Here is a 22,710-nt window from a genome sequence, read left to right as displayed (position 1 = left end):
TTAACACAATATCTAATTTTAAAGGATTTCTGTTTATCGGTCGTATAAAAAGACCTATTTGTACTTTTGTTTAGAGTTTATGTCCTGAAACTAATATTGTGGTAGCTTCATTAATAAAATTCAGAGGTGCTGTTGGAAGATAGAAGGTGTTTTTTTTTTTCAGTCATTTTTCCTAAGCTAAGCTGTTTCCTGGCACTGTCTGCAACATTAGCATACTGATCTGACATTTGAATTTATGTGCTCATCTTCATTTTCTAACTTGAATATCATTTGTGGTATGCCTCCACATGCATGAAGAAGTCAGGTCATTGGCTAATTCTGTGATTCGGACAGTTCCGTCAACAATATTGAATTCCTACTGCTTTATTTTTTTCATCGGTCATCTGCTGTAACAGGTGATTGCTTTGATAATTTTATGTGTGCATTTGAAAGCTCACATGTTTTCTTTTAGTTATAAAACCAGGAAGGAAGCAACAAGGGGAGAAAGTGGACAATAATAATATTCATACAGATTACTTTGTCCTTATGTTACAGGAAAATCAGCTGCTGTATATTCAGAAGCCAAACGGGTAGAATTGCATTGAGAGTTCAAAGAAAATCTGAATCCAAGTCTTCAAATGTGCAGAAAATGAAATGATCTAAGAACCTTTTGGCAGTGAATTGAAGTAGAGACTTGTAGGGGGAAAAAACACCTTAGGTAGGTATAAAAAAACAATTTGAAGCACTGTTTTGGAAGGAAGAACAATTAAATTGTATTACGTTTGTGTTGACAGCAGAAAAATGAAAATAAATTGTTCGCCATAATATTCAGAATGATGACAGCACTTTTTGTGTTTTTATTGCATTGGTGTCTGCTTTATAGTTAAAGATGATCAGAGCCAAACATACTGTATATTATGCGGATTTTCAATATTCGTAAATCGTAATCTAATCGTCGTTGCAACCTACTTCACGTTCTGCACTCGGCGTGTGCTCCTGTTTGTCCTCTGTCTTCCTACATAATAGGTATTATCTTCTGGAGGCAGGGCTCCATCTCTGGTGATGGGATCCAGGTCGTCAGACCGCCTCCTCGAGCTTGTCTGCCGTCGAGGTTTGTGCCTCTTGTGTTGGAGTGGGAAAAACAACTGACTTGTAAACAGGCAGTTCTTCACCTGGATGTTTCGGTTCACAAAGGTTCTTACTCGGAGCTTGGCATAACCCCACTGGCAGAGCTTATGTGGAGGTGTATTTCTGCATCAGTGTCGACTTTGGAGGGATGAAGGCTGCCGAGTCATTCACATATTTGAAGCTGAAATATTTGATGCGCTCTGAGACACACAGACGCGGTGAATCACACACACACATACTGCACATGCTCGTGTGCATGCGCGCGCACACACACACACACGTTTGTGCACAGATATAAGAGGATTGTTTTATATGCAATGAGACTGAAATGAACAAAGGATTAGAGGTGATGTGAAGAAGAATGAGTTATTATATCACATTGTTTTGTTTGCTTTTCTCTGATTTATGCATGCAGCTCAGTGTTAGAGGAGACTTTGGGGTCATTTTAATAATCAAACAGTCCACATTCTGAAGTTGTTAATTTTATTCTTTACTTGGCAAGTGACTGCAATGCCAGTAAATATGAGTTTCATTCTGTTTGACAGGGGAAGCTCATGTTTTTTCAACTCTTGTCTCATCTCCGATTATCTACTGGCAGTGTAAGGTGACATTTTTCCAGGCTGAAGATGCTCATTGACAGCGAGTGTCCCTGAAATGAGATTTATGATGGGCTGTCAGCTTCAAAGACTTGCTGAGTGATTCTTGTACAGCCATGATGGAAAAGAGGAAATCTCACTATTGTTTAGTATGGGACCATGGATATTTTGTTAATGAATTAGGTCTCTTTATTTTTAAGAGAGAAGGTGGCAGACATAGAAGCCAGATGTCTGACCATAGAAAATGCACATTTTCATATTTTATAAATAGTGAGGCCATGTAGTTGTATTTTAGCCGTTTTAGTGCACTGTCTGGATATATAATGTTTCCCATTTGAGCAGTTGTTTTAATACAGCTGTACACAAAAGTGCAGCGCTGTAGTTCGAAACTGGTGCTTAGAGCAAGTGGAATCCTCACTTATTGGTTTCCTCCAGCTGCACCAGTAACCTGCCTCCGTTCAGATTCATGCATGCTAGGCCGACCGGAGACTACAGATTGTCCATAAATGTGGATGTGAGTGCAAGCGAGTCCCTATCTATGTCCTTCCATCTGTGAACTGGCAACTTGTCAAGAATATTTTCTTGCCTTCTGTACAATCTGAGCTGGGACAGGCTCCAGCACCTTGTGACCCAGAGTGGGATTAAGTGAATAAGACAACGGCTGCGTGAGGAAACATCAATAAACAACTCGTGTATTTGTCAGAATTACCCTCCAAAGCTTTTTATTCAGTGTTTGCTAATACACCCTAGCAACAGACAGTTGGCTCCTATGAGTGGATATTACAGGCTTTGGCTACTTTCTTGCTTTTTTTTTTTCTCCTTCTGTCTCTCTCTTTCTCTTTTTCATCCTCCTCTTGTTTTTTTGCCGCCTGTGCGTTACCCAGAACTGATTGCAGAAACACAGTAAGATTTTTGATCTGATGTGACAAAAGTCGAAAAGAAAAGAAAAACTTGCAGAGAGTCATAACGTTGATGTTTTAAGTGTAGTTAAGTGCTGTAGGCAAAATCAGATAAAGTACACTAGTCGTTGCACTTATTGAAATTAAAGTCATAATATCGTGAACATTTCTTGCTTTATGGTCTGCAGTAGAACATCTCTCCCCATTTTGGTTTTAAACATATAAAGGTGAGGTGCAGTGCTTTAGGAACTCTAACACTGGTGTAATTTATAGCACTTGCATTGTATCTGGACTGACAGCGAACAGTGGGCGTGTGGTAAATAGCAGCTTTAAGAAACGCTTCTCCATTTTGCATGGATATCACTTGCTCCAGACAGAGTAATAACTCTTATTACAGCGTTTCAGGGACTCTTTGGAAGTGGACGCTTTGATCCATTGCAATTCTGTCGGCGTCTTGCAGAGGGATAATGGAAAAGACATCCCTAAATAATTGTTGTTAAAGTGATATTGAGCTGAGAAAATGACCCCTCTTCCATATTAAGCAAGATGTGATGCAAAAATAGCAAGTTTGATTGTACTGTGGCAATTTCCTTTGTGGGACAGGGTTGTTAGAGTTAATAGTTTAGACATGGTATGATGGTTTTATAAAATACTATTTGATGCTCTTTCATTTTACTGCCACCCAGTAGCAGACAAACAAACACCAAAAAGGATCACATTTTTTTTTAAAGTTTTTATGCGTTTGCTGAATTATGTATTGAGAACACACTCTCGGGGATAGATGTGCAGTCTTACTAATGGTATTAGTTTTTGCTGGGTAAAGCGTGTTTACACACTCGACAAAACACACACACACACACACACACACACAGTGGAAAATGAGTGCATGAACATGCACGCACGTACACACCAATACATCACTTCATAGCCTTATACTAAAAGATTAAAAAACTTTAGTCCCCTGTGAAAACATTTCTTATTTGGGTAAAATTTTGGGAGCTTCAGCAAGCACTTACTGGCGAATTTCAACTGCACTAACTTTGCTTCAAACAAATACTGCGTTTACAAAGCATGCGTGCAAGAATATTACACAATTTAATCACCTCTTTAGTCCACTGTTACCCCGCAGGCTATTCTATGATATTATCAACATACACTGAGGTCAGCCTGCTTAAATAATCATAGGCAATATTCAAGAATCCATTGATGGAGCTGGCATTGTTGGAAACCTGCTCCCCTTAGGTTATTTTTCCTTTTCATAAGGAAATGTATAATCGCTTCAATACCCCACAATAGGGAATAATGGAAAACTAGCCCCGGACACGTACGCAAATGTGTTTAAAAATCTGTATTCTTAAGAAGACATGAAACTTTGCTATAATCCTTGTGGCCTCGATGAAAGAATACAATGAGAATCTTGAACAAGTGGTATTATTCAGTGGTATCGCAGTGCTTTTACTGTGCTGTGAATGTCTGGTGTCTTAAGAGACTGCAGAAACCAATACTGGCCTGAATGTCACCAAAATTAAATAGAATTAATGTAACTGTAATTTTTATTTATTGTGAACATTATTTCCGCCTTAAAGAGCTTTAAGGTAAAATTCAGCCCCTGCTTAATATGGAAGTTTAGATTACAGAACAAGATCAGACACTATATTAAAACTAATTATATTTTTTTTAAGTCTCCTTTTTGTCTCTGTCTCACTCCTCTGATTTCATTTGTGCTCTCTCCGTCTCTCTCTGTTTCATGTCCAAATTAAATGTTCTGCTACTCTTCTTTTCACTTTGTCTATATCTGCATTTTGCAGCGCCACGGTTGCTAGAACAGGGATAGTCAATTAAAATCCAGATAGAGAAAATGCCCTGAAGCAAAGGTCAGAAACATCATAATGTCTAACCGGTGTATGTGGTTAAGTGGTTAAATCCAGTACATTGTATATTTAAATATGTGCATCAGCATCAGTGTGTTGTCAACATCTGTCAGTGCTGCTCGTATTTCACAGTTAAACTCTTGTTGAAAACAATGAATGAATGGATGGCAAGGCGCTTTTACTTTGAAACAGGAACAGGATGTGTTGTCTTTGTAGCATATGGAACAGATATAGTCTGTGGTGAAAGATCGTTGTCTATTTTTTGCTGTGAAACGGGCCAAAAATAGACAGAAATCTATACAGATATCAGTTAAATAAGCAGTGTAGCTAAGTTGCTCATTCACTCACAAGCTGCAGATGAACCTGAAGAGTATTTCACTTGTGCAGTGTAGCTGTCCAGAAATGAATAGCAAGACATTCAGCGATGCAGCCCAATTCACTGAAATGATTGGGCCAGTGTTGGAAGGTGGTCATTTTCCAAGTATTTGTTCTCAATTTCCTGCTCCTTTTAGTGCCGTTAGTTTATTTGGGTCTGGATTTGGACTGTGGTCCACCAATGAGTGTGATTATGCCCCACAGTCCATGTGGATTTCTCTCCCTGTGAATATACTGTGTGAGTATAGAGAGAATAACCTCTATAGATAATAGATGGACAGCTGATTTTTCTGGTTCTTTCTCCTGGTTCTTTTCGTCTCCTGCAACAACATGCAACTTTTTCCAACAGCCTGAGATATGCTGAGCCCCAGACCATCATTTGTCGGCTTAATGACCACTGAGGTGCCATGTTGAGTCATATAGATGACATATTAAAGTTTATTTTACGGTTTAATTTGAAACCATTGTGGGATAGTGCAGCCCGTAATATTTTTTTTTCAATTTAACCCCCGCAGGTTGCCCATTTTCTTTTTATGCAGACTTAAAACATTTTTTTATCAACACACAAGACTAGGATCAATAATTCCCACATATACTATTGTTTTCATGTGAGCATGTGGATACAAAAATCCAGTGCAGATTAATAAATCATTCCCCTTCTCTTCATTTCTGAATTGAAGCATAATCTTTCAACACATGTATGTGGTTATTACAGCTGGGCACCTCGTAATATTTGAGTGGTTCCGCTTCACAACTAAGTGCTCACTCTCATGTGTGTGATCAACATAAATCAACCATTAATATAAGTAGCAATTCACAAATTAACATTGAGTGCAAATACTGAAATGTTAAGCCTGTATGCTGACCTGTTACCTGCTATACTAGGTCAGATAAAAGGAAAATGACACATAATCTGAATGCCATATCTCTGTTTTATTCCTTATAAGTATTCCTTCAAATCTATCATGCATGTTTTACAGCAGTTTACAATTTAATTACAAAACTGAAAGTTAAATTTATTTATTCATTACTTATTTGTAATTGATGACTTTCACAGCGCACCTGCAGTACCTTCACGGCCCACAGTTTGGGAATCACAGATTCACACAACTGGTTTATTTTTAGGATTTGGCTCCCTCTGAGTGACTAACTAAGCAGATCCGGGTGTGCAAGTCACAAGTGTGTTTTCTCGCTATATTGAACAAAATGTTATAAATGACATTACGCTCTTCATTTATTGTGCCTGGGATCTGTAATTCCTGCAAATAACCTAATGATCAATGCCTGCCTTGGCATTATACGTGTATGTTTCCGGCTGTAACCGGCTGAATGGGATGACAGGACTCCCGTAGTTGACGAGGAGGGTTCAGCTGGTGCAAACAAACTCTAAGTTATACACTTTTAGCAGCTATACTTGCTACTCTGGCTACATTGATCTTGTAATGAGTTTGACATGTTTAGAAGAGTTATGTACGCGATGGGATCTATAATTTAGTCATCGTGTAGTTAGGGCTGGATGGATGCGGGTTAATGGAGACGGGTTCGTAACTCGGATCTAGATGACTTGTGACTCGACCAGCTCTAATGTAGTGTATCGTCACACAGTGGCCTTGGTGAACCCAGCCAAATCTGCCAATGATTTGATTTTGCTCTGCAGCGACGTCCAGCGACTTCAAAAATCTAAAAAAAAAGGGAACCAATCACAAACCCCTGGCACCCTGGAGACGGGGGTTAACCATTCTGTTACCATCCTGTCGTCGTGCCCATATGCTTGTCATTACGGTAGCTCTCTGCACTTCCCCGGAATGACCGTCCAATCACACATGAGATTCACCAGCCACACGTTTGTGACGTCAGCTTCTCCGTACCATAATTCTTAAACGGTTGAATAACTGATATTGAAAGTGAAGCACTGAACATGTTTTGACAATTCTACAGCCATACAATCAAAATAAATCCAGGCGGCCTGAACATAAAATAAGAGGGTTAATGCGATGACGACAGAGAAGTGACATCTAGCAGCTTCTATATCTATCCAACATGGCGGCCAAAGAGCTGCTGTCTTTTGATTCGGCAGTTGCTTCCACTTGAAAACTTGTTACTGTGCTTACATCGTCTGGATCATTGGTCTAATTGGTTGTTGGTCAATCCAATTGTATACAGAGGCATTTTAATCTACATCTGTTGGTCGCGCCTCTTGAAAGTAGGTGGTGACTACACCTTTTCCAGACAGAGTGAGATGCAGTCTGGCATTAGGCAGGCTAATCTCACAGGAACATTTAGATATCAAATACACTCACACTCCCTTTATTCATGAAATGACTTGTTTGAAACTCGAAAGGACTGAAATATTTGTAATCAGCGCTGTGGCAGTAATCACAAAAATGAACCTGTTGGGTGTTGTGATGTAAAATCCCTGACTATTTGTGGACTTGATGAGAACTCACACCGTTCTCCATCTGGAAAAGGCTGCCTAATCAGAGAAAAAAGTCATGGCTATTTTCCTTTGTGACCCCACTGGCAGCCGTATTTTCAGTAAGAGCTGGTGGCATGCGGGGGGCACGCTCTACAAAATCCTCCCTGATTATGTGTACCTCAATTAACCCACACTTCAAAAACCAACAACAGCAAAACAACACCTTTAATAAAAAATGATGATAATTAAGGACACTTGGTGTATTTTTGTAATTCATATTGAGGGATCATCTTGTGATTTCTGAAGGTTTGCGAGTTGACAAGCAACCTTAAACCTGCAGGAGAAAAGAAAGATTTGTCCGCTTCAAAGTCATATTCACCCAGTGTAATGTAGATTTCTTAGGTGCTATCAAAGCAAATAAGAGTTAAAGACAAAAAAACAGTTGGAGTATCACATTGGACCATGGACCATGACGACCTCAAGGGTATGTCCTTTCTCGGATTTTTGCAGTTCTGCAAAAAACTTCTCAGTGGCTCAAAGCCATCAAAGTCAGTTCGGTTATGAAGCAGATCTGCAAAGATTGTCTGGGGATTCGAGGCACTTTTTTATTGAGAAATGTTGACTCGGTGCAAATACATAGTTAAGCTTTAAATTTACATGAGATCCACCGAAATTTGGAAATGTGTTGGAACAGCCGCCTTGGCTGGTCATATGGGGCAGGGAGGGACTCAGTCATCAGTGTCCACATGCTATATTGTCTTTATATAAGGTGATATATCGAGTCAGTGATGTCCCTTAAGTCCCGTTTAAGACATACATACTGCAAAGTCCTCCCTGATTTTCTTTTTCTTTTAATTCTGTATGTCCACCGTTGTTTTATGTACCATGCAATGTAAATTTCTGTCGATAAAGTTTAAGAATTTTGGGAGTCCAGGCTCACGACTGAATGAGAAGGTGCTTTTGCCTCTGACAGCACCAGTGATTACGACTGTCCTGGCTTAATTCATTAAACATCCACATCCACAAAATTACAAGCTGGGTTAAACCTTAGTGCTCACGGATCTGTGCCGCAGGTGCACCCTTGGTAAATTGCCGTGGGGATAATGCACAACTCCTTATATGGACATCCAGGGGGTGTGTGTTTATAGGTCACATATTCATGCTTTAAAAAAACATGTTTTTTTTTTTTGTCTTATGTCTTGTTGGGTCAAAGTTATGATTCGTTTTATGTCACATTTTTAGTAGTGACATGAAGTAGCAATAATTGTGCAGAAGTCACAAAGTTAGACTGTTTTTCTTTTGTTTTTGTTCATAAAAACAAGCCAAGTGAACACAAATTCAATCCGATTTAAAACATTTTGAGTATTTTTTGGTGTGTTTATATAGTTGGTAAAAATAAAATGTTTTTATTACATTGTTGAGGTTGTGCTGGAAAAAAGCATATAGGACACTCTATATTGCACATTCTTATAACCTCTGTATATACTGTACTAAGGGTTCTAAGGGTTAAAGTGTAAGACAATTTTATGTATCAATTAGAAATTGCTAAATTTGCAACACTCACATTATTTGTCGGGACATTTATAATATAAAAATGTCACATCTTTTTTTGTAGCAGTGCACAGCTCCATGCACATATCACTAATCCGGAGACACCATGGGATTTGTACTGATAATACGTATCTTTGCTAAGATTAAACTGCTGTGTGTACGTGTGGCACATGGTGTTTTGTGTGTCTATATATTTGTGTGCTCGTAGAGTTACTCCATTTCTGAGCCTGTGTCTCCTCTTTGTTTCTGTGGCATAATGGGCTTTGTAAGATAATACCCAAGAGACACAACAATGCTTCTGAGCTTGGGGATTGTGAAGCTGCCCCAGTTCACAGCACCGCTTTGGCTCTGAGCTTCAGTTGTGATTGGAAAACCTGCAAAACCTGGATTTACCGGCAAATGATATTAATCGCTGCTATGGTCCCCCTCACTTCATCATCTCCTCTCTTTTCAATCACTTTTCTCACTGTTTCTGAGCTGTTTTCGCTGCACTGTACAATTCACTCCCACAATGACGCTCATTGTGAAAATAGGTTCATCCTCGGCAATGCTTTCTTTATCACATCAGAAAAGGGAACCCGGTGGAATCCACATGTACACTACATTAGCAGTTGCTATTTCTCAAAACCTTTTTTTGCTTAGGGAGCAAAAGTGCAAAGCAAGTGCAGTAAAAGAAAAGAAAAGATGAATGCATTTACTTGTTTTTTTTTTATCCATTCATTACTTGCAAATGTGAAGTTACAAAAGAGGCTATGTTATTATTGTGAAGGCCTGGTTTACCACTCATCCACCATATACAGAGCTTCTGCTCATGCTTCATTTTAAGATGTATTTCATCGATGGTAAAATAAGTGGTGATACTATTAAGCTTTAGAGGCATAGGAACAATGAGAGATGGCATGTGCTTTTTTTTTAATCATTCCCACTTACTCAGAAACAATTCATGTTGAAATGTCTGTTTGTTTTACTGTTGATGAAGTGGTTTACAAATTCCAACAAGGGCTGTGAAATTATGCTGTGCTACACTGTGCTCTTTGTCCTGTAGGGGCAAAACATAACAAAACAAAAAACATAAACAAACAACCAGCAGATAAATCATTTGCTTGCAGAATGGCAGTTTGTGTTCTGGCATTGTTGTTATTGTTCTCCTTATTTGACCTTTGTTGTGGTCCCATTTTGTTTATTGATGTAATGTCCAGATGATTGTATCACACTTAAAATACAATTCAACACTATGATGAATTTGAAGCCATTGACTTTTCTTTCACATCTTTACCATGATGTTTCATTTGCGTTAAGCAGTGGTGACTTTGAATCCATCATGCACAACGATGCATGTAATTGCTATACCAAATTGCTGCTGAAATTAAAGAAATGACTCTTTTGCTATCTCAAACGATTTTCCTGCAACTATGGACTTGTTTTGTTTTTTGTAAAAGATATAAAAGCATAGTTAGAAGTAATATTTTTAAACCATAACAGTGGAATTCGCCTTGGACAACTTAAGGTATTAATGATGATTTTTTGACAGAGGCATGTATCAGGCTCCTGGGGTAATTGCTTGATATGAGAGACGTTGCACTCTAGAAGACGCTGAAATAGATAGCATAATTCTTTTTTGTGAGGGATGCAGTGTTTATTGGAGATATATCAAGTGAAATGGGTTTTGCACTGTAACTCTGCAGTACCTTTGTTTATTTATTGCCCCAGCTTGATGGCTCTAGAAGGCCTGTAATAGAACTGATAAAGCTGACAATTATGCTCCGAGCTCCTTTAGCTGGTATTGATAAGGGCATTTGGCACTAAAACATAAAATGTATGGCCTCCATTTTTCACGACAGGTCATAGTTTAACCTGCCCCACAATCTTATAGCAGTTAATTTTATACCTAGCAAGTCACTTTCTCAGCCAGTCAGTTTGCTTATCCAGCCAATTAATATATTGAGGAGGTGGAAAACAGGATGAGAGTACTATTTTGGCTACCAGTTCTTGAGCTGTAATTCACGTTAACGCCATTGTGTATCAAGTCTGCAGTTTATTCAATTTTGTTGTTTAATAAGTCAGCCATTCAGCCTGTTTTTATCCATCTATTCAACAATCTACCTTTGAAGCCACCGTCCACTTGTGGTTTTATTGGCCATCATTTTTACTCAGTCCGTTCACAATGCCTGTTTGGCAGGTTAGCAATCATTTTGCTTCACCAGTCTCAAGTATACCGATAGCTGTCTATTAAAATTCAATATGCAACAATAGGACTGAACAATTCATTGAAATGTATCAAAAGTGCCTGCTGGAGGTTAGCGTGCTTGCTCTGACTAGCTTGCTGGAGTAGCACCGCCAGTCCATATCCGCGGGCACTGTCTGGTGAGCTCAAGTCGGCGTTTTCCTCCAAAATCGGCCTGCTGCACTTTTCAAAACTGCAGGAGGCGCAATATTTCTTTCAGCCAAAATGTGTGTCAGATGACATTTTGACATTTTAGGGTTAACTGCATACACAGCATATTCTACACAGTGGAGGTCTTTGATTCTCACAGATCTGCACAAAATCACACAGTAATCTTTTCAAATGTGTTATTCAAATGAAAATGACTATTCCCCCTGATTTTGCAAATCATATCACAATTGCACTTTCAGTCAAAATAATTGCAATTAGATATTTATTCGAAATCGGTCAGAAATCGGTCAGAACCTCACAGATTACATATAATAATGCCAGTGAGTCATTTCTCGGTTGGCGTTGCAACTTGCCGTTCTATTTTAATGTTTTCCTTCTTCATACAGGTGTGAAGAAAACCACTCCCTGATGAATCGCTCCTGTATGCTCCTGCAACTCCATGGTCACGATTGGACACAACACTTGCCTTTATAACTGTAAGTACAATCATTGAAATCGAAAAGAGCATCAGTTTATGGACCACCAGGTCCCTCTCTGTTTCAATATCACATCTGTGTCTTTCATGTGTGGCTGTAAAATTGCATTTATAGTTGGGTAATGAGATGGATCCCGCTGAAACTTTGTCTGTCAAGCCTCCACCGTATCAGAAAATCAGTGTTTCTCCGTCTCAGCACTCACGACTTTGAATTAGAAATGATTCTGCCTCCTGAATCACCTGAAATTGCATTGGCCACCTACTCTGATTTACATTGTTTTCGGGGAGCGCAGTTGTCTGAATTGTACCCAAGCTCAAACTTCTCAAGTGAAGAGGCATCATTTTCTCCTGTCCCCCATATTCTTCCTTTGTACTGTTAGTGATGGGGATGTGATTTGAAAGACAGGTTCCAGCTTTATGAATCTTTACCCTCGTACCTGCATGCTTATAAGGGATTATGTGGCATTGCAGGCTTTATATATCAAGTCTCAGGAATGGATTCTCGACTCTGTGATGCGTGTGTGTGTTTATATGTCATCCTCCTTGTGAGTACGTGTGCCAAAGAAACAATGAAACACTGGGCGAGTGTGTCTGTGTGCATGCATGTGTGTGTGTGTGTGTGTGCACCTGGGTCTTTGTGATGTCTGAAAGGTTTTGGTGTCCACAGTGACTGGGTTGTCAGTGTGCATGAGAACTGTGCATGCACCTGTCGCAGTGCTTTGAATAGGCTCACCATTTGAGTATAGGACAGAACAGCAGAGTTACTCACTGTGTTTGTCTGTGGGGGACATACAATGCAGTGATGACACTTCAGATAGGCTTCGGGAATATGTTTGTATATCTCCATGAACTCCATGAATTTAATTGCTCACCACAGCTGCTTGATGAAAAAAAAAATCACCTTATATTTTTGGTAAATTGGAAATATACGTTTTTGTCCCTATAGTTTTGCAGCTGTGGGGGGAAATTGAAGTTATCAACATCAGTGTGATGGAGAACCTGTCCCCAGCTTGTTCTTTCTGGTCATGTTTCAACATGTAAGCGGCAGTGGTGTCACATGGGAGGAAATGGCAGGCTGATGAAAAAGAGAGGAAGGATGCTGAAGGTGAAATGACAAAGTGTACATAACATCACCTGCCTGCTGGTAAAGCTGCTGTGGATTAGTAGAAGACAGTTTCAAACCACCACAGTAAACATCCCTGTCCATGATAAGATTGATCATCCTGATGTTGAGGATAATCCGTTGGGGAAGTTTGGGGCCAACTGGAAGTGTCCTTGCAGACATATGATGGACTTAAGAAAGTACAGTATGTGGTGCGTTGACGCAGATTAAACCTTACTCAAGGTGCTTGTGAGTGCCCAAAAAAGATGTATTCAATTATATTTTAGTTATGCTCTGACTTGTTGTTGTGAATTTTTTAAGATTGCATGCCAAGGAATAAAGGAAAAAAAACCAAACAAAACAGAAACCGAGAGAGCATGTACACTGTAAACAAAAGAACAGAAAGCAGCTGTCATAATTTTTTCACAACACTGGTAACAACCCTTCATTATTATGTGTGAAACTGTCTTTCAACCTAAAAAAAAAAACAAAAAAACTAAGCATCCAATCTTCTGCCTCTTTATCCTCCACATGAGGGTCGTGCCTGGGGTCAATCCCAGCTGACATAGGGGAGAAAGGCAGGGGACACCCTGAACAGGTCACCAGTCCATCACAGAGACACATAGAAACAAACAACACTCACACCAGGGTCAATTTTGAGAGTCCAATTTGCCTAATCCCCAAATGTGCATGTTATTGGACTGTGGGAGGAAACTGGAGAGAACCCACACACACACACACTTGTAAATCTTGAGCCCCCGATAAAATTAGTGAAGGAAATTGCAAAACTTTAAGGAAATTATCAACAAAAGATTATGTAAACAAGGTACAAGGACTTTTGAAGCTGGAGGCGAGACTTTGAATTCATGACCTGGATAAGAACAAAGCTGGATGCCCTGAAATCCTCCATACAACCACAAGTAAAACTGCATCACAAGGCCTAAAAAACTTATTTCATAAACAAGCACACCAACTGTTGGTTACTTTTTGAAACTCAGAATCCAGATGTTTGTCCTTTAAGAGAGAGAGAAAAGAAGTGGGTTCTTTACCTATTTCAACAAAGCAATGTGTTTAATAGCTGTAATCCAGAATCTCTTCTCTCATTGTATTTTTGCAGACACAAACTTGGAGGTAGAATACATATACCGGGGTACATTATCTATTATCTGATCTCTCTCACACACACATTTCCTGTTTCTTGTTCGCTGGCAGAGAGAACCTTTATGAATCATTTGCTGTTAATGAGACATTGACTATTCCAGTCACAGCAGGAGTGAGGAGAGGAGGAGCGGGGGCAGCTGGGAGTCCCAGGGGGACTCAGACCCATGGCAGATCCATTATTCATGGTTCACCATGGGCTTGTAGTGAACACTGACTCCCGACCTGCCTAAATCAAACGGGGCCAGTGAGTGTAATGCCCTTTGGGAAATGTGATGCTCAGGTAGAGGTGAGGAGGACCTGAAGAGGGGGTTAAAATCAGGGTCAGATCAAAACTGAGAAGTTTTGTTACTCTTTGTTGCCTATTTTGTTACTCCACTGGCTTTTGCTTGAAAGCTGCCAACACAGCAGCTGATTTATCTGTCTCTCTCACTTGAGTGGTCTTCCTTTCTTTCTCTCTTTCTTTCTTGCTCCGTCTCACTTTTAAGGTGTCATCGTGAAGGTGGTGCATTTACCGTTTGTTATTTGTCAAACAGAAAACACGATAAAACTTGCGGAATTGTGCGTTTGCCGTGTCCTGAATTTGTCATAATTAAGGGCCGTATATGAAATGAATGATGTGCAAAAGGGGCTACAACGTCATGTAGGATCAATAAGCCTTCCAAGTGGATGTTAAAAAGGTGTAAGGGAAATCAGTGAAACATCACTGGTCTCCTCTCTGTGTCATTGCTATGCAGGAGGTTTAGTAGTACAGCTCCATTCAGCCTCTGAGCCCCAGAGGTGACACTTTATTAAAGCCAAGCACTAAATGCCCAACGGGGGACTGACTGCCTTACATATATCAGCAACTGTATGAATTAAAGTCAGGGCAACTTCCCTGTTGTCATGATGTTGAAACATGTATGTTTTTCTAACATGGCATATACAATAGGGGATGTAAGAAAACTCATAACAAACAGTAGGTGATTTTCTTTTGAATAGATTCCGTGCACTTCTTGTTCGTGAGCTGGAAAACGAGACCTCTTTCTGAACGTAACGGGTCATTACCATGTTGTTTGTCCATGATTTTGCTTTGCATAAAATCAGTAGGCTGCATATCTTTGGCACAACTGCAATAGTATTATTTCATTTTATTATTTTCATTATATTCACAACTCACTTCACAGAGACAAAGAGTCCCTGAAGTGTGTCATAATTACACAGGGAGATGTTGAGTTCTTGGGTTGCACGTTTATCTCTTTCAGCTCATCACGTCCCATGGGCTCTCACTTAAAACCCCTGTGTAATGCAAAGCATTCACTTAAGTCTTACATTGTTTACTAATCTAAATCAAATTTCCTTAATCTTCTAATGAGACAGTCGCGAGCTCGTTTACACACACCGCACATTGACATTGCTGTCAATAGTCGGTTAACTGTTACCTCTGATATTCATAATTATTTAAACGTTTACCTGTACAGATTGTTATTGTTTGTTTATGTTTGGTACATATAAGGCAGTAAGGACTTTGTCTATGTGAGAACTTGGCATTTTTTTTACGTGTTGTAACTTGCCAAATATGAGAGCTTTTTAGCATGCATTTTCCTTTTAGGAGAAGAAAGCCAGAGGCACTGTCTCATCAGTTCTGCAGTGTCACCTCACTTAGCTTGTTCCTGCATTAGCTATGTTGCTATTAATAAATGTGCTTTATTGAAAATACTGCATTTTTACCAAGTTTGAATAAGAGATAGCCAAAAAAATAGTGCCTTTAATTTAAACTTTCCTTTGCGTGTTGAAATCCTCTATCCCTGCGCCATGCATGTGACACCGTGGCACAAAAGGAAAAAAGAAAGAAAGAAAAAAAGACATATTAAAGCAATCACTGGATCAATCAGAGTTGAATAAAACCTGGTCTACAGAAAACTTGAGAAAGTCATTTTCAAACAATTCTGGTTTTGAGGTCAGACAGAACATCTCTTCTCTTCTCTTCTCTTCTCTTCTCTTCTCTTCTCTTCTCTTCTCTTACAGCACACCTCTCTTTCCATCCATTGCCAAGCTTCAGATTACAGTTTTCTTTTCATTTGCTAACATAACAAGCATTGGCCAATCAATACTGGTGCTACTTTTTCCAAAACTCTTGAGTCAGCCAAACAGCTCGTCTCACTTCCATAACTCTGTCTCAACAACAAAACACACGTCTCAAAATAAGCTCATTCATCCACAACACTGTACACTATGAAGATTTGTACCTAGATCAGCAAATAACATTACCCAACATACACTGGTCTTTACCTGAAAAAAAGTGGTTTATGTGTTTAGTGACACTAAATAATAATAAAAAACGAGATGGTTTCACTTTATTGCGTGAACTAAATGATTGTATATTGTATATTATACCAAGACTGAAACAGCAATGCAGCAATCCAGTTATATTTATTTTCTCTATATCTTTTCGTAGTGATTTCTGGTACATCTTTATTGTAAACAAATAAAGGCAGTATCACAAAATTCCAGGGGTAGAATAAAAAAAAAAATACAAAATAAAAGAAGACACAAACTCTAAAAACAGACTCAATTCTGACCAGGTCACACAGGGTAGGCCAGCAGCAAACTGCACACAGATGGAATTATCATTATTATCTTATTGTTAATATTATGATATTATTTCCGATAGATTTCAATGTGGCTGCAGTGGAAATTCAGTCTTTTTTCCTCCCATCATTCTGTGTTGACTGTGTTTTTAACTATTTTGAAGAAAAAAAAAACCCAAAACAGTGCTACAGACGTATATCATTTTGCTTGTGTGCATGAATTGTGGCAACTGGGGTCACTGATTGCATTTTGTGTAATTGGCAGTTTGCTCCACAGAGACTTGACAATGTGACTTAAATTTGACCAATGGATTTGACAAACCACTGAGCAAGAAAGGGCATTAAAGAGTACTCAGCGCAGTAAGAACATTATGCATTCTCAGGCCTGTAAGGTGGTTTACCAGAACACTCCTTCATGCTGTTTTATAGACACTCTATTGGCCAAGCCTGCAAAGAAACAAGTGGGTGATGTAAAGCAAAGCAGAGGAATTCTATTCCATGGATGCATGAGTATAAACATCGAGCTAACAGTGGCAGAATAACAAAAAAACACTTCCTCAATTAGGTAAAATCGCCATGGGTTTAAATACTCTGTGCACACGTCATTGTGTGTGTATGTGTGTGTGTGTTTTCTTTTCATGCATCCATCTGAATTCAAGATATAAATGCCTGCCTAACTCTCATGTGGTTAATTTGCATAAACTTGAATGTTTCTTTGCGGTTTGATGTTGGTCTCCACAATGGCTTTTGACAAATGGCCACAAAAACACTGCAGTGTTTACTGTTGTCTAACTACATAGATGTTTTGACAACTGTAAAACCCTCAGCTCGTCCTCCTCTGGTGTTTTCAATTGGCAGATTCAAGGTGAAAAGAACACACATTTAGTTCCGGCCTTTGAACAAAAATAATCATCGCTAAGATTTAAAAAAAAAAAATAAAGAAAGAAAGAAAAGAAAGTGGATTTCTAAATGTATGACACATTCAAGAGAATGGTGTGAATACATTTTCCTAATTAGCTTTCAAACCTAAGAACAAGCCCAAACAAAACACTGTTCCCGTTACTGAGTTTCTCATTGTAGGAGATAATCACTTTTGGTTTTTTTTTCAGCTTAATAAAAAATATGCCTGTGGATGTTCATGCACAGGTTTGGATTCCCTTTACATTTTTCAAAGTCAACATTGCAGATTTAGTTTCCCCTTTTTTTTTAGTAAATATTGACGACATGGCTTTGGTCACAAACTCAATTATCAGATATTTATTCAGTTAATATTTGCTCTGTTTGATTTCGGAGGATTTAGTGGCTTAATCCCAACTGAAATGCTATTTGCTTTTTCCTCCTCATTACTATTCAGCAATAATAAGTATACGTCAATAAACATTGTTAAAGCAGGGCTGAGGAAACTTTTTTCTATCAGGGGGCATTTCAGTATTTTCTAAAAGGTTATTGAATTAATACCTAATTACATTATTGAGCAAGTTTGTAGTACTTTATCTACAAATTATGTTTTATATATATATATATATTTACTGTAGAAACTAATTTGTTTCTTTATCCACGCTCCAAAAACATAATAAAATAATTCACTTAAAAAGTTCAGATGGAACATGGGAAAACAGTCCGAATCAGCAAACAACTCCAAAATTGTCAGACGAAAAGCAGGTCAAAAAAACAAGCAAAGGTCAGAAATGACTGTGGAGGAAAACATTAAGAGAAAATGGCTGGAACTCAGTGCACCAAACTGACAAAGAGCGAAGAAGATTGAAATACTTTATATATACAGGGAGGAGTGAAGACAAACAAAGCACAGGTGGAACACATCATAGGGGAGGAGACACTTGACAGGAAGTGAATTACTCACATCATTTCCATAAATGATATCTCTTGTAACCTGACCAAAAGAGACTCTGTATATCAGTTATAATTTGTGAGCTAATACTGTGTGATTTTTGTGAGGTTGTTTTAGTGAAAGAATTGGGTTCAGTTTAGGGTTTAGGGATTTAGTTGTTATGATTAAGGTTAGGGTAACAGCAAGGGAATACATTGCAAATCGTCTTGTGGGCGGAACTTCCTCTAAAAATACCAAAGAAGCAGCCTCATCGGTCAGTCTCAGTCAGAACGACAGCTTGACAAGGGAGGGAGCCCGAGGTGGACCAGAGACAGCTGGACAGGTGAGTTTGTACTTAACCTTTTCCATCATAGTAATAACATTTCAAATATGTAACATCTGAGGTGTCACTAGTTCTTACCATGACGGAAAATGTACGTACAAACTCACCTGAACATCGAGTTGTCTCTCCCTCACTTACTGCTGACCAATAAGGACCCCGCCCTTGAGGATATGCACATGCTATGCATGCCAAAAAAATAAAATAAAGATTTGCAACAAAACTTCTGAACTTGCAAACAAAACATTTAAACTAGTTGCAAACGATCAGTGATCATAGTTTTGTTTGCAAATGTTTTGTTTTTAAATGTATTCTGTTTGCTTGCACATTAAAGGCACAGAATGAACTCCATAGAAGCCATTTAAATGAAGCTTCATAAGTGGATCTCGCTCTCTCCCCCTCTCCCTCTCCCTCTCTCTCTCTCTCTCTCTCTCGCTGTCTCTCTCACACACACACACACACACGGCAATGATCTGACAGGTGAGAATGGCTTACAGCTAGGTTAAAGGGGAAACACACAACATAAGCAGGTCACCTCTCCTGGGACAGAGGAATATTTTAGTTATTTAATATTTATTTTGCAAGAGAGCGAGGGAGCGAGAGGGAGAGATAAAGAAAAAGAGAAAACAAGAATGGGAATGAGCAGAATTTTCCAAAAAATACTGGTTCTTCCTCTTAATTGTCTACATTATTTTATATTAAGTCTAATTAAGTATTTTATTTAATAGTAGTTTGGCATTTATGTTTTTAACATTTTACCCATGACAATTGTTGTTTTCTGTGCATTTGTGAGTTTTTTTTCTTCTGGAACCTTTGCTTTCTTTTTCAGTTTGTGTACAAGAGGGAACAGGAAAAGGTAAAAAAAAAAAAATAATAATAATTTTTAATCCAAAAGGTAAAAAAAATAAAAATAATAATTTTTAATCCAAAAGGTAAAAAAAATTATAATAATAATTTTTAATCCAAACCTATTGTAGGATCAGTTTCGGTCAAATAAGCTGAATTAGCGGTTGTCACATTGAAGGGATTAGTGAATCAGAGGCGGGTCATCTTCACAGTGACTGGATTTTTGCATGTCATTTTTTTCTGCAGCTACAGATCATTTTCACTCATGCACAAAATATTTCGTAGTCTGCCTTTATGACACTTCCAATTTTGAAGTTTCACATGGTCCAGCTTTTCTTTTTTATACTGACCTTTTCCACTTTGCCTTTTAGTTGTATAGATTCTTCAGGAAAGACTGTGTGCCCTAGGACGTAGGTGAAGAGACAGGAGCGTCTGAAACACCTCCGACATAGTTACAACCATCATCTTCTTCATAATATTGTGGCTGCGGGAGCTACAGGTACATTTTCCCAACAGACAATGGCTCCATTTGGACAGGTCGATAAGTGGTCGTTCTAGCAGAGTCAGAGTGCTGCCCTTTTCCAATCAAGCGGATGGAGAATTTGAAGTTCAGGTGTACAAAAATAGACAAGACTCGAATGTGAAGATAAAAGGCCCGTGAGTTCATTTTGAAACAAGGAGGTTTTTTTTTTTCTGCAGAATTTAGACTTTGACGTCGTTGTTGCACCTACATCTGCTCTCCTTTCCGTGCACTGACATTTGACAGGGGAGACAGACAGACAGACAGAGTGACTATAACGTTGGCTGGCTGTGAATAGTCAGGTGTGTGCTCAGCATGAGTCTATTCTCATTTAAATTTATGCACGATCCATTTCAGACAGAAGTAATTTGGTAATGAGTCAAATTCAAATTCCCAAGTTTCCGTGAATGTGCAACTTTGCAACTTAAGTTTGCTCTCGATTGTTGTGCATCTTTGATTTGATTATGAACAGAATTTATGACACGTATCGGTGCCAACAGGTGCATTTTTCATTTTTCTTTGCTGCAGCAGTGTTCGTTTCCAGGTTTATGTTGAGCAGCAGTGTGGTTCAAACATTCTTACTGGGGCTGGTGTGTATCCCATCTTTTGTTTTGAGAAGCATTTAAGTTACTTTTCAGTGTACCTGAGACAACAACTGCAACTGAATTCATAAAAATGTATTAATACTGTGTCACCACACAAAATATCCAAATATTATGCTGTATCAATTTTCATATCAGAGCATGCAGTGGAGCGTCAGCGACCCGAGCAATATGTTTGTGTTTGAGGAGGTTTGATTCCCGGCTCGACTAATCTAGTCGATGTGTCCACACTTAATCCCGCGTTGCTCCTGACAGCTGTGCCGGCAGCATGTAAATGGGTATAAAAGATGAATAATGGGAAATGTGCTGCACATAGATGCGCCGTATGAAAGTGTGAGTGAATGGGTGTGAATGGGCGAATGTCAAAACTGTAGTGAAAATCAGCTTTGAGTGGTAATTAAGACTAGAAAAATGCTATGTAAATACACACCGTTTTCATGTAGCAGATACATTTGTTAGTTTTGTTGTTTCCTTCTCAGTTGTTAGTGTAACGTTCGGGGTCAAAATCCTTTCTCAGGGAGAATTAGAGACAGAGACTCAAGCTAATGGTCCTGGTGAACAAGTGGCATTCTCTCATTAAGTGGGGAGAGTGTTGTGAGTGGCCAATTGAGTGGAGGACGTTACACAAGGTTAGAGCCTCTGGCAGCCACGGGACAGTAAGGGAAGTATAAAAGAGGCAGAGTAGACAGCTGACAGACAAGGTACTTGTTCTGCTGTCAGAAAGCTTCCCTGCTTTGTGACTGGCAGCTTTTGATATTAGAGAAATTTAAACTTCGGTCACGGCTGCATTTGAACATGGAGCTACTGTATTTCAGTCCTCGTCAAAGCTGGCGTACGTGTCTGAGACGGCGCCGGTGTCCGTCCACGCATCTATTTCCACTGACCGTCACCAACACTTTGCCAGGGGATGCTAACGGAATGGGAAATCCCTGATATTGATGGGATGAGTATTACGATTGCCGTAGATTTAGTTTCATAAATTAGTTAGTGAGACATTGTTTTTTTTGCAGTCTTTAATTTTCACAAGGCGGAGGGAGACAAAGAGCTACAGAAACAGGCAGACAAAGAAAGGGAGAGAGGAAGGAAGGCACGTCTTCTGTTTGACAGCCACTGTACGTAGCTTTCAAGGTGTGATATGTGTTTTTTTCTCTCCACATGATCAGCTGCTAAATTGAACCATGGTCATTTTCTCATCAACACTGAAGAGTTGTTGTTATGTGCTGTATTTTGGGACTGAAAGCCACAATCCTTTGAGATATAAAACACTGATTGTTTCACTTTGTAATCGCCTCCTTATCTTAAAAAAAAATTACCCCGTAAATGCTGATCTGCCAGAATTTGAGATCAAGGATGCAGTCATTTAGTACATTCATTTGACAAAGTTAAACGCTAAATAATTAAGTGTGATCTGCATAGTAATGAAAGCGCACATTCAGCTTCACTGAAACCATAAAAACACTTCAAAACTGAATGAGGAAAAAAAACTGTACTGAATGTATTGAACGTGGCATAAAAGCTATAATAACTAAAACCAAAGATTGTGCATGGTTAACCAGCACATGGTTCCCTCTGTACTGTGAGATGCCCGAAAGCCCAACTGAAATATCTTTATTCTTTTCTTTTTAAGTAGTCAATTTTTGCAGGTTTTTGTAAAGATCATTCTGTTTTTCAGGTCCAAAATTATCCAGTGATTGGGCATGTTTTTTTTTTTACTACTGAATAAATAAATAAAATAAAATAAGCAGGAGCAGGAGCAGTACCCGTCAATAGTGAAATGGCTCCATATACTTCTTTTAGAAATGCACAGGCAGGATGTCAATAGTACACAATGAAGGCTTCATTTTGTTAATCATGTCAGGGAGAGTGTCCATAGATATTGTGTCATGGGACTCACAGTGGGCAGTAAGTAGCCTGAAAATAAGTAGTTGTGTCCATTGCTCTTTCTGATGCTTTTTCGTTCTTGTTGATGGATATTCTTCACATTTCTTGAAAAAGTCCATAATGACATTTGAAGGATCCTCTGTGGTTAAAAGCATTTAACAAAGTCTCATAGTGGTTA

The 22,710-nt window shown here is 38.9% G+C and overlaps 1 protein-coding gene across 1 annotated transcript in view; it reads left to right on the top strand.

Moving 5' to 3' along the window:
• Positions 1-22,710, top strand: part of LOC122768623 (cadherin-22) — a 133,520-nt gene that overhangs the window by 4,652 nt on the left and 106,158 nt on the right. The window contains exon 2 of the mRNA XM_044024732.1: positions 11,597-11,686. The gene's annotated coding sequence lies outside the window, so the exon portion shown is untranslated. The remainder of the gene's footprint in view (positions 1-11,596; positions 11,687-22,710) is intronic.

This window comes from Solea senegalensis, linkage group LG4 (genome assembly GCF_019176455.1).
Source record: "Solea senegalensis isolate Sse05_10M linkage group LG4, IFAPA_SoseM_1, whole genome shotgun sequence".
NCBI lineage: Eukaryota > Metazoa > Chordata > Actinopteri > Pleuronectiformes > Soleidae > Solea > Solea senegalensis.
The sequence above is the reverse complement of the archived record's forward strand: the minus strand, read 5'-3'. Positions and strand labels throughout refer to the sequence as shown.